This window comes from Zalophus californianus, chromosome 2 (genome assembly GCF_009762305.2).
Source record: "Zalophus californianus isolate mZalCal1 chromosome 2, mZalCal1.pri.v2, whole genome shotgun sequence".
In the NCBI taxonomy this organism is placed as follows: Eukaryota; Metazoa; Chordata; class Mammalia; order Carnivora; family Otariidae; genus Zalophus; species Zalophus californianus.
The window spans coordinates 136,209,371-136,223,091 of record NC_045596.1 but is presented as its reverse complement, the minus strand read 5'-3'; the positions used below and the strand labels follow the sequence as shown (position 1 = coordinate 136,223,091).

The following is a 13,721-nucleotide window of genomic DNA, read 5'->3' as shown; positions in this document are numbered from 1 at the left end:
GAAAACATTACTTTGAAATAACCTGATGTAATTTATATTATTTTGACTTTCAACAACTTTAAAAGTAGACTTGCTAGATAAAATGCAGAACTCACAGATACATTTGGATTTCAGATATACAATAAATATTTTATTCACTATAGGTATGTACCAAATATTGCACGGGATATACCTCCTACAAGAATCATTCTTGTCTGTCTGAAGTTCAACTTTAGTTAGGTGCTGCATTTTATTTACTGTGTCTGGCATTCTCTTAACATGAAAGTCAAGTTGGCTTAAATACTGCATGAAACCATTTTCTTACAAAAGATACTGTGGCTTACATCACTGAGATTAAAAGTTGGAACTGTTAAAAGTTCATGTGAATTTAATACATTGGCTTTGTAGATTCCTTATTTTTTTCCCATCTTAACATTCATTCTGTGATTTTTGCTTCTTTTACATCTGTCTAACCTGTTAGTAGTTGTGCCTTGCATTTAGAAGAGACTAGGAAAAATAGTGGATTAAATTCACAGGAGTTTATTCTTTCATAAAATATACCTTCCATAGCTGGCATGATTGCTCCATGAAGCATCTGGACCTCAATCTTCTATCTTCTTTTCTGGCATTCTAAGAACTTGGCTTTTATCGTTAAGGTCATCTCAGGAATCAAGAGGGCTGTTGGAGCTCCAGCCACCAATCTATATTCCATCATTCTGCAGTCCAGACCCACAGCAGTACAAAGCAGGTAAAAGATAAAGGAACTTATTCCTGGAAGTCCCGCAACTGTTTATGGGTCACCGATGAGCAATAACTGCAATAACTGTACTAGGGAGACTTGTAAATACCACGGTTTAGCTAGGCGTACTGCTCAGCCTTCTGTTACAAAGGAGGAGCAGGAGGGCAATCTCTACTTCTCTATCCACAGCCATCTAAGAGGATAGAAGATGTTCTACTTTTTTCTTTATACTTTTATTTTGTTTTGTTTTTCAGCATTGATTAAATATGATTATCCATCTGAATTCAAATCTGAGCAGCTCTGCACACCAACTCTGTTCCTTTGGTAGTTTTATCAGTCCTCAACTTATTTCTTTGTGAATTTTGCATTTATAGGCCTCTCATTAAGTATTCTACTAAGTTTTATTTATTTACTTATTTTTCATTCAGTCTAATGATTTTTTCTGATCATTCTTTTTTTAAATGTATTTAAATTCAATTAATTAATATAGAGTGTATTATTAGTTTCAGAGATAAGAGTTCAGTGATTCAGCAGTTTCTCCGATCATTCTTAAGATGGTTCTATCCTGGGATGCCTGGGTGGCTCAGTTGGTTAAGTGTCTGCCTTCAGCTCAGGTCATGATCCCAGGGTCCTAAGATCAAGTCCTGCACGGACTTTCTGCTTGTGCTTTCTCTCTCTCTCTGACAAATAAATAAATAAAATCATAAAAAAAAAAGGAAAAAGATAGTTTTATCCCTCTGGCTTATCTGAAGTGATTCTCACCATGTACAGTTAACATCCACTTAAAGCAAAGCATTCTCTTAAAAAAATGATAAATAAACACAGACAATAAACCAGTTGAAATAATCACTTTAATTCAAATCAAAATCCAATTGCAGGTGTGGCAGTGTGCATATTAGTTTTTGTTTGTTTTTAATGCTACATCTCCTCAAAAGTATGTACTTGGCAAAACGAACACTGGGAGATAACATATCACAGCATAATAAAAAATCAATCAAAATTAAAAACTTTAATAAAATAAAATTTTATTTTATTGTATTTTTATTTTAACATGTCTGCATTTTTAAAGCCATTGAATGCTTAATATAGAATACTATAACTTATTCTGATAAAAAAATGTTTCAGAATATGTACTGAACTTCAAATTTAGAAGTCAAATCCCCAAGTCATACTTAGTTCCCAAAGACTGAAAGAAGTGATTTTAGTAGTAGAGAATTCTGACTCTGTTACTCAGTTTTAATACTTACAGCAGTGTAAAGATATAACTTTTTCCCTTAAATCTATGAATTTTAAAATTCTCATAGTACAAAAGGGGCATTTTTACCCTTTAGGCTATTCATTGATAACAGAACCCAAATTATGTATCACTAATAAAAACAATTTTGTTAGCCAAATTTCATTTTAACTTTTTTTTTAAAGATTTATTTATTTATTTGAAAGAGAGAGAGAATGAGAGAGAGAGTGAACACATGAGAGGGGGGAGAGTCAGAGGGAGAAGCAGACTCCCTGCTGAGCAGGGAGCCTGATGTGGGACTCGATCCTGGGACTCCAGGATCATGACCTGAGCCGAAGGCAGTCGCTTAACCAACTGAGCCACCCAGGCGCCCCTCATTTTAACTTTTTAGAAACCTATAGTGTTCTATTTTAATATGGAACCTGTTGGAGTATAACATCAAAACTAGTTATTAAAAAGGAAGTTATCGACTTTTTTCTTTGCTAGACTATAAACAATCCATTTCTTTTAACTCCTTAATGAAAAATGTAGACATTTAATGTTTGTAATATAATACATCATTCACCATGTAATTTTTATCACTAATTTATTTGTAATATAAGCCTGAGGCCATTGTGGCTCTTAAAATCCAAGGGGAATTGGAGAATATTTATGATTCGAAATCTTCCAAGCCAAAGAATGCAAAGAACATTGGCAAGGATAAAACTGTTGGATTTCTTCCACAAATATCAAATATGCAGCATGCATTCATTTTCCACCTATATAATTGTTAAATGGGTGAAATTACATGTGATCATAAACATTGCCTAAGAGCATGCTGCTTTAAAATGAATATTACTCCTAAATTACTTTGTTCTGCTTATATAATGGAACACTGAATATTATAATTCACTTCTTAAGAAAGTATTAAAATCAGTAATTTAAATAATATTTTAAAATATCTTTGGCTCTATTTTTTTGAACTTATTCTTGCAAATAGCAATATATAAAAATGAAATGTTCATGTGTGGATCAGTAAATGAAATATTCACATATTAGTTTGTGAGTACCAGGTTATGTATTTTTTTTAATTTTTAAAATTTCCGGTTCAGTTTTCAAAGTTGTGACAGATCATGTTATTTTAATAAGTTTATGAAGAATATTAACACAGAAACATGACTACTATGACATTCTTTTTTTCTCAATAAGAACTTTTGCTAAATATCGATATAGATTCATTCTTTAAATTGATGAAGCTATTTTTTTTCATCATATGTCTGAACCCATGGCTTCAACTACTATATTTAAGCTGATACATTTTAAGTTACAATCTATTTAAAATTTCTCTCTCTTTTTCTTTTTTTTTTTTGTTTGAATGTGTGAAATCTGATGAAAGAAAGATGTTGGGGTTCAGAGCTAATGTCCAAGAAAGAATTCTTGAAACATCTTTGGAGCAAAAAGGTGTTTTATTAAAGGATGAGGACAGGACCCATGGGCAGAAAGACTGCACTGGGGTCATGGAGGAGTGGCTGATTAAATACTTTCAAGTGGGAGGGGGTTAGGGACAGCTTAAGTCTCTAAGGAATTTTGGAAGCAAGGTTTCCAGGACCTTGAGGGGGCTAGCTATTGTTGGGAAAAGGTCATTTATTACTGTCTAGTAAAATCATAGTCATGAGACCCTTCAGATGTTTATCGGTGGGCCATATGCTTGGGGGCTGACTGCCATCATGCATTTTGAGGGATAGAGATAAAAGAAGTCTCCAAAGGTATTTTTATATGTTAGACTTGCAGGATCCTGGGGGTTGTGCTAGGATTGCCTTTTGCCCTTAATGAAGTATTAACATGGAGGCAGCTGAGCTCCAAAAAGAATGTCACTCTGCCTGTTTCAAGGAAGTGTCAGTGGGCTGTAAATAGTAAGGAAATTTAATTCTTTTGCCTCTGTTTTCCACATCAAAATCCTGACCAATTATCTTTATCCTCAAACTGCAATATTTGCAGTGTTTCCTATTCCATGTCAATGTAGCCAGAAAACTGAGTCCTGCTCAAGTTCTCTCTCAATTTGTCCCTCAAATCTGATCTGTTACAAAACCTTGTGAACTTAACTTTTTTAAATTTATCTTAAATCTCTTCTGTCATCTCATTTCCACTATGGCTGCCTTAGTTTAAGTTTATAATTTCTCACCTTCAAACTTGATCCTTTCCTACTGAGACTGCCCCTCCATTTAAACCTGCACTTCATATTACAGGCAGACAGCGCTTCATAAAATTTACATTTGGCCATTTTGCATTCCTCTTTAAAACCCTTTAATGGCTGCTTGTAGCTTTCATAAAAAAAAGAAAAAGATTCAAATTATTTAGCTTATTCTGGAAAGCCTATTTCTTTATTAATTCTTCGTACTATTCATACATATTCATTCTTTCCTACAACCCCTCCAAAACACTAGCTGCTTTCTGACTATTAAGTTGTGTTATTATTGCCATTCTCAAACACATTCTTCTCTCTACTGGAAAACCTTCCCTTGTCTTTTTAATTTACCTAAATCCAATGCATTCTTTACAAATAGATAAATGCTTCTTATGCCTAAATTTGACTTTTTTTTTCAAGTTCTTTGTCAAGCAATTACCATACTTATAGCATATAATAGAACTATTAACATTTTTGCCTTTCGTCTCTAGACTAGAAACTCTGAGCTCAAGAACCTTTACATATTCAACTTTGGATTATGATGTTAGCCCTGTACTGACACCTAGGAGATAATAAAATTCAAATGTGCAAATAACAAATGACATAGTGATATTTTTAATATCCACAATTATGCATTATTGAGTTTATTTGTATACTTTTATATTACATGTTGCTAGAGACTTTATTTATTTCCTGTAGCTACATGCAGGGTTATCAATCAACTGATGTTTATTGGCAGTCAATCATTTAAGCCTAACATGCCTCAACAATTTTTGGATTCCATTTCTTTAATAACATTTCTTATTAAGCATATTGATTTTTTACTACAGTTTCAATTTAATCTCCTATCATATGCAATAAGGGGCGGGAATAAAAAGATGAAGGGCAACACAGATTTGGTCATTATTTAATCTTCATGTATTCAACAAATACTGATTTAACTGGTACAATTTTCCAGGCACTCAGTTAAATGCTGAGGAAATACCTATAAGAGACACCATTCCAGTCTTGAAAATCTTACAGATTAAAGGAATCAAAAAAGAATACAACTGCATTATATTTAATAATGCAGTATGAAAGTTTCATAAATACAGATCTTCCTGACTTGGAGCTATGGCTCAATGCTGCTCAGAATCACCAGAGAGTATTAGTACCACACTGGGCTAGCCCAGGAAAATATCAAAATTAAAATTTGAAGTATGGTGTTCACAAAATGTGTATCGCTTTCACACCACGATAAAGTTGAAAAATCATAAGTTGGAGGCCAACTATATATATATATATATATATGTTTATTTTATATGCAAATATATAAATAATAGAAAAGGGAAGTCAAATTTAAGTTGCAGAGTCACAGAAGACTTCTAAAAATAAACTAGTCTTACGGTGGAGAGTAGAGCTAGATGAAGGAGTGGCAGACAGGTATTGTTAGCAAAGAGTACATCAGGCTTGAGGTAGCATGGTATATTTAATGGAGTTATGTATAAGAGTTAGCAAAGATAATAGGTTAATAAAGGGCTTCAAATTATTAATATATTGATAAAGGGTTTGAATATATTAAAGAAAACCAGGTTCTTGCATTTGATTATAGAGGTGTACATTTACATTTATAACATATGACACAATGATGATGATGGATGGATACTTAATATTTGACAAACATTGAAATGTATCATTAAAAAATATATTTACTTACTTTGCAACACAAGAGAAACCAACATATTTATACTTATACACAAGATGATGTTTAAGTTGATTTTTAACTGCAGAATTTCAATAATAATTTTGGTTCTCTTTACAGTTTATCTTTCTCCAGTCATCTTGGTCCATATTTGCAGATAGAACTATAATTTAAACAAATAATACATCTATAAAATTTTAAGCAACTTTTCTGTTTCATATCAAAGGAGAATAGCAAGTACCATTTAAAGGATATATAACTAATGCCAATTGATCTTACAGACCTCCTAAAGTACATACCATTCATTTCACAGTAGACTTTTCATTGCCCTCTAATTATAGTTAACTTATTCCTAACCTTTTAAATAATGCCCAGCTTGTAAGAGCTATATATTGCTGCACAATTTATTTAAAAAAAAAAAAAAAACTGAGGGGCAATTCTATGGTTTAAATGCTTCACAACCATCAACAATCATAAGGTTCAAAATCAAAATCTTATATAATTTAAGGCATAATAGGTCAAGATAGTTTAATATAGAAAGACAACCCATTCACTTTAACAGTAATTGTTGATTCTTACTTTATTTATCTTTCTCCTTTTGTGCAAGAAGCAAAAGTTACAGTTTAATCTAAAATAAAGAAATAGTGTCATACTGTCTTGTAACAGTATTCAAATATGCTATCAACATTATCCTTCTGAGTACTCAATGTTTTAGAGAGGGAAATTTAAGAAGGCTATTAGAAGTGATAACCAAAAGAAAAGAAGTTGTAAAATCCAGTTTTGTTGTTCCTTCAAGGATTTATTTCATTTCTGTTCAATTAGCAGGATTTTGGCAGAGGCTGGGAATTTATCATATATTTTCTTCTTAACAGTATACACTATTAAAATAAGACAAAAACACTATTAATAAAGAAAACTTTTAAAAACTTCTTTTTGTTCACTCAAGGAACTTGATGCAGAGGTATGTGAAATCAGTTATATTAATGAAGCATATTAATTGGCAATTGCTTATAAATTACCATTTTTCCTACTGAAAATGAATTATATTTATGATAGATAACTCTAGTAAACATTCTTAAATTTATATAACCAATGTTCAAATATATTTGTGCTGATATTATTGTGATTTATAAAACCTTCTTTCAATGGGTGAAATGCATTGTGATTTTACAATTTTTGTCTAAAAATAATTAACTAGCTATTGTCCCAAAGGCAGATATTAATTCCTCCCTTATTTTATTCATTTCTGTTCCTCTATGGCATATGTAAGTCTAATGATTTAGCTTGAATGTGATCCTTTGACAACTTATCAATGAATATTTACAGAGTCAACAAATATGTATGAGTTAATAGCATATTCACTCATACATATTATATGGTCTATGATTCTAGAGTTTATAGGTATGAGTTACTTTAATTTATGGCAAGAAAAATTGGCATCAAAAATAAAGACAATTTTCAGTGTATGAGGTGAACAAGGACAATATAATTTTTAGAGAGAAACAAACTGGGCAAACCATGGTTACAATATGTTATGACGTTGCTTCATATTTTGGGTTAGGGTAACCAACTAGGAGGCCATCTTCTGCTTGATGGTCTAGAGTCAATTGCTTGGGACAGTGTATGTTACAAAGATATGTAATAATGACATATTTTTCAAGATCAGATTGAAGTATGGACTAAGACTCCCACCTAAGGATTATTCAATTCTCTAGGGATGAAATTTGTCCATTAACTACTTATTAGGGCACAGACTCTGTGAATATGCATGTGAAGGCAAATGATTTCTGTTCTATGGAAAAGATAACTTCAAGATAATTATCAATTACTTTTGTGTTAAACTTCACAAACTTACATCAGCATGCCTTTCCCAAATTATATAAATATCTGCTCTTCAAATGGAATTTAAGCTAGCTTTACCATCTTGCTGGTTCCCCCATTAATGAGATAAATAAATCTCTGTCCCTGTTAATTTTATATTTTTATTGGAATTGTGTTTCAACTCTTTTAAAGTTACACTTCAACAGTGTTTTAAGCTCCATACATCTACAGTTCCTATACATTCCAGCAGGATATTTTGGTAAAATGTGCTATTCATTTCCAGCAATTTACCTGAATAAAAGAGGGAGCTATTATTTATACTACTTAGTGATAAAATTCTGCGTTAGAAACAGCTTTTGTTAATGGGGTGGGTGGAAGGAATTTAATTGCCTCTGCTGTATTAAGACATTTAGAGACTTTAACATAATCTCTGGTCCAAGAGAGAGATGCACCCGTGAAACACTGAGGTTACTGCTCTGTCCGTTCCTTGGTAATAGAATGTTGGCAAGGCATGAAATCTCTAAGTCACAAACTTTTTATTTGTAAAGAAAATAAAAGATCTTCCAGCAACTTACCTTACAGATTTGTGAAAAATTATATTAAATGAAGCATACATCTTTAAACTAACACAAGATAAATAGTAAAAATTTAATAAGATTTAGTTCTCCTTCCTTCACAGGAACATTTACTCTATTCCTTTTGTCCTCACTAAAATTCCCTTTTTCATTTGCTAATAAGATTTTATTCTAGTATATTTGAATATTTTATTAAACAAAGGGCTGAAAAGTCAACTTTTAAATAAATTAGAAGTATATATAACACCAATGAATATTTCATAAGAAAATGTAATATTCACCTTCTAAACAAAACCCACAAAATTAATTGTCAAGAATATGTTCTTTTTATTTCAGACTCTTAATATTACATGAAATATGTTTTCCATGACACAAATTAAGAGTATAATATACAAATTACAATCTGATGAAGAATACCCAAAAGAACACAATTACATTAACAGAAAGATATATTTGTTCATGTAATTTACTTAGAAAAAAATATCTGATTAGCCTTTAAATAATATCAATTTTCAAGACTTTGAAACAGTACATACAGGCTCTAAATATACCATTGCAACCATGTTTCCTTGAATTTACTTTCCTCTAAAATTACAACAAAGAAAAAGAGGTTACCCTTGTGCAGTGGAATGGCAGTTAAAAAGTGTTGTTTTCGTTGCAGTTGGAGTTGACCTTGTCACACACAAAAATAAATCTTATATGAGCCAACTAAAACTTCAGTATATTTCTAAATTGGAGGTAACTTTAAATGAAAGAAATTAGGATACAATAAATCAAAAATAAATCAGAACTTAAAGGAAATGCCTAATTTCCCACTTAAATCGTATGCTGAAATTTCTTGTACAATTTGCTTTAATTACCAAGTTTATTCAGGTAGCAGTTCAAATTTGAAACTATACTTCTTAAATGAATAATTAGTATATATATATTTTTATTATTGAAGTTGTCTAGTCAAAACACTGTGGTAATTGTGTATTCCTAAGAAGGCTGTGAGGTACTTTGAATAATACTTATATTGTTAAATAAATGAAATAACAAAGCATCAACTACCAAATTAGTGTTGAGGGTCACATGAATTATTGACAGAAGAAAAGATCATGAATTAGTGGACCAAAATATTGATGGGGAACTTCACACTTTGGCCTTGAAGAATTAGGAGGGACAGAATAATTCTAAACAATCTGCAGAAATTTCAATTCTGCAAGGCAGAAATAGACAAATAATATTCAGGAAGCATAGAATCAATCAACCCCATTGCCATAGTAGCTCTTAGTATAAGACAACAGTGGGTAATGAAATTTTCTTGTCTCTAAATCAATACCGAAAAATGCCTGGGTGCCTCTGATAATATTAATTTGGTCTGTAAGGAATTCATCTGCTTAAGTTTTGCTTATTTTTTTTTTATTTTGCAAATATGTTACAGAAATGTTGGGGAAAGACAAGATGACATTTTGTGTTGGATTCCTATTAATATAACAGGTGTAGATAGCAAGTGAGGGTCTGTCTCTTTCACAAATGCACACGAAACAATGTTGTCAACGAATCAGGTAAAAGGCAGAAAAAAAGATAGGACTCAAAAGCTTGGGTCCTAGTGACTATTGTGTAGTACTATTAGTGCTATATAGTACCCAGTGCTATTGGTAAAAATGGAAGAGTCTTGGGAGTCGGCTTCTTTGTTGGAATTAGAATATAGTTTATATATAAATATGTTGACTTTGAAGTCATCCTGTAGAGAATGTTCTACAGGACATCCTGTAGAAAACGTGTAGTTTGAAGATGTAAGATTTATTGTTCATATTTATAAAAATGTAACCAAGTGTAAAATGATTCATATGCTCAATCACTGTTATTTACTGTTTGGAGATCCTCCACGTTTCCAGTTATAATTATAGTTTTGAGATTGCTGTAATTAAGTTTCAGTTTTAAGAAATCTAATTCTATCATCTCTTGTACTTACGATGAGAAAGGTATCAATATCCCAGTTTTATAGACAAGAAGGCTCAAAGAAGGTACACAACTTCAAGGGCTGATCTGAGCTGGAGCTTGCTCAGCTGCTAGGTGTCACAGTGACTGATGGAACAAGCCAAAATGAAAGTAACATACAAGCCTTTAGTCACTTAGTGTAAAAATATAAGCAAGAAGCTAAATTAGAGAAAGTACCAACTCTCCCACTGTTCCATTTTTCTCCGTGAAATGGCACAAGTCAAGGGTCATATGGATCAGCACAGACGTGTTAAATCGCTAGTCAGAATGAAGTAATTGCCTCACTTCCAAGAGAAGCTGAACAAAAGGATCCTGCAGTTTTATGGACTCAGGTGGAGGAGGGGAGGGATGGGTAAGGGCTAGGAGTGGCAAAGTACTAAATACCGAGTCCAGAGTAGAAAAAAGTGTCTGCCCTTCTCCCCATAAAGAGATCTCAGCAGAGGTGCCTGTCAGAGGTGCTTCTGACATAGGTTCCTGATGGAGGTACCTAATGGAGGTGTTTGGGGTTAGTAATATAGCTAAGAGCATGGCTGGCCAAGGGATCTGGAGTTCTTGACTATAACCTTCTACAGAGATGGCAGTGCACTGGCTGCGCTCTAAGTCTGGTGTAGGAAATGCAGCTTTTTATTTTGCAAGGTCTGCCAGGCAAAACCTTTGCTACTGCCTGTGGTCAGACCTGAAAGATCACACATAGATTTTTGAACAGGAAACAGACTCCTCAATAATTTTGGCATAAACTGATTCAAAACAAAATGTATACCTTGGCTTGGAAAAAAAAAAAAAGTCCCACTTTCTTCTATTCAAGATTGCTCTCCTCATTAAAAACATTTTCAATAAATTACCTATATATTGATGTTCCTATAATCTCTTGCAATTTTACTATTCCTTACTAATAAAATATATGTTGGAAATGTTTGTTGCAATTTGGGTTGGAAAATAGAGCTGGAGTAGAGATGTAGATGGTAGTCCCATAAACCACTTGAAAAATGATGGAAGGAAGAAGAAATTCCTTGTGTGAGAACTATGTTAGACAGCCGTAAGGTTCTGCTGCCTGGATGTACCCTAAAAGTTACTGATATCTAGAAACAAATCAAACCTAGATTTTACTAATGACTCATTGAGATCATGTCTTTCTACTTGTCTAACACATATCTATATATATGTTGCCTTAGCTCCCTCACTATATTCCAAGGTCTTTTGCTCATTGGTAGTGCTACTTAATTCATAATTTGAAACCATATAATAACCAAGGTGATATCGTCATTGGAAGTTCCCCATAAATACTATTGAGTTGAATATGGCAAGCAGTCAATAAGATCTAGAGCTTTATTGGTCCTTGAGATCAATGATTTTTTTTTTTTTTTGGTACATCTTGATAGCGGAATAACATGGCTGTCCATTAGTAGTCTGAATCTTGACATCAGAAATGATTAAGTGACAAATTGTAATCGAGGGCTTAAGATTGTCACAGCCAACCTGATAGGAAGTTCAAAGGAATAAATTACTAATTAGAAATGAAGGTTTCAGATTGAGATGCATTATAAAATTAAAACTTAAACTTCATTGGGATTTAATGTTACCCATAATGGACTAAAGTGATTTCCAATGTCCTTTTTGGCATCCCTTTGCACATTAAAAGTAATATGGCTGTCATTCAGCTTTGGTTAATCTGAGGAAGTAAAATGATTATACTTTGAAATTATATTTTATATAGTAATTTTTCTTTAGGTATAATTTAAAAACTGGAGCTGCCATTCGTGTGTTTCCTTTAAACAGTTTTTATCATTGTGGTCATATTTCTAATTAGAGTATGACATTTCCACCTTAAGAAAGCCTTTAGACTCAACAGGGATCATTGATATTTTAAGTTCAATTTATTGTTTTTGTGCAACAATTTCCCACAACTGAAATATTCTCCATAACTCAAAACATAGAGATTATAGATTTTCAAATCTAATCAGTAAAATAAAAACATGTTAGGGGAATTAACATTTTTTGAGTGCCTACCACATGATAGACACACCGCTAAAGAGTTATATTAAATTGATTAATTCAATCATGATAATCATGATATTCAACTTCAATAAGGAAAGGTGCTTGCCCTTCCCCTAATTAATGTATTAGAAACTGAGGCTAAAACACTGATTTAACCAAAATCATGCAGAGGGAGCTAGAAGTAAAGCCAGAATTAAAAGCCAGATTTTGTGCTTGCTTGGCAGTACATAAAACTAAATTGGAATGATACAGAGATTAGCATGGCCCTGGTGCAAGGATGACACACAAATACATGAAAGTTTCCATTAAAAAAAAAAAGCCAGATTTGTTGGCTCCAAAGTTATATCATTTTGTCTGTATATGAATGTTTCTATCCATGTCTAATCTTCCTTGTGTATTATATTTGAAACAAAAATGAGTAATTTTGTTATATGTTGCCATCATAAAACTATTCCAAAGTCTATATCTGTATAATAGTTTCAGTATAAATTCAGAATTTTTATAATAATAATTTGTATTTCAAATGTGAAATTATATGTTTTACTATCTATAGAATAGAAATGCTAGTATTTTAGTCAATCTCATTTTAATGCTCCAGAAAAAAATTGATAATGTCCAGTTATCATGTGGAAAATTATCTGATTATACACTATTTATGCCTTACGTGCTGTAGTAGTAGATATAAAAATATGGTGAATTATGAAAAATTAATTTAATATAATTAACCATTAAGGTCTCAGAGGGTCAATATTTTGCACAAAGATACTTGATAAAAACACATTTCCTAAAATTATTGTGAAATACTGCTATTAAAAACTGATAAATGTGGAAAAATGGTCAATTTGTTATGACTATAATTTGCATGTGATTAAAGACGACTTTTTAAGGCTATCATTTCCATATGATGGATATTTTATTCTGATATTCCGTTAATGAAAAATACTGCACGCTACTGACAGTCATAGTAGAGTTAGGACTGGTGTTTCCTCACTTGGCTCCAACGGCAGGTGCTGTGATATGGGCCAAAGAAGCCCCACACAGCTTACATGTTATTCTCCACACCACCTGCTTCCCTGTTGCTTCCAATTTAGACTGCGTTAGGCTTCTGCCCAGGATTGCAACTAAATTTTGTATATGTCCAAACTCAACAATCTCTACAGGACAGAAACAGATACAGATTAGAAGTGAGAATACTTATTTTAATCTCACAATAGCATCAGTCTTTCTTGTTCTAGATGCTTAACTTATTTCAGAATAGCAGATGACATTTTGTTTCACAAGCAGTGCAAAGTTTTCTATTCTGAAATGGAGTTCTGCTATAAGCACTTTAATATAATGATCACACAAAAAATAATTAACTTACATTGAAGGATGAAAGTTTTTAATGTGCTGTGGTTAAAAAACAACAGACACCTTAACTATAGAAAACAAACTCATGGTTGCCAGAGGGGCTGGGTGAAACAGGTGACATGATTTAAGGAGTGTACTTGTGATGAGCATCTGGGGTTGTATTAAAGTGTTGAATCACTATATTGTGCACCCGAAACTAA

General features: G+C 32.4%; 1 protein-coding gene and 1 non-coding gene across 3 annotated transcripts in view; both read left to right on the top strand.

Moving 5' to 3' along the window:
- FSTL5 (follistatin like 5) overlaps positions 1 to 13,721 on the top strand; it is a 741,602-nt gene that overhangs the window by 484,286 nt on the left and 243,595 nt on the right. The gene's annotated exons all lie outside the window — the stretch shown is intronic.
- LOC113926089 lies at positions 12,381 to 12,483 on the top strand. The gene has a single exon (XR_003521171.1). It is a non-coding gene; the product is annotated as a U6 spliceosomal RNA (small nuclear RNA).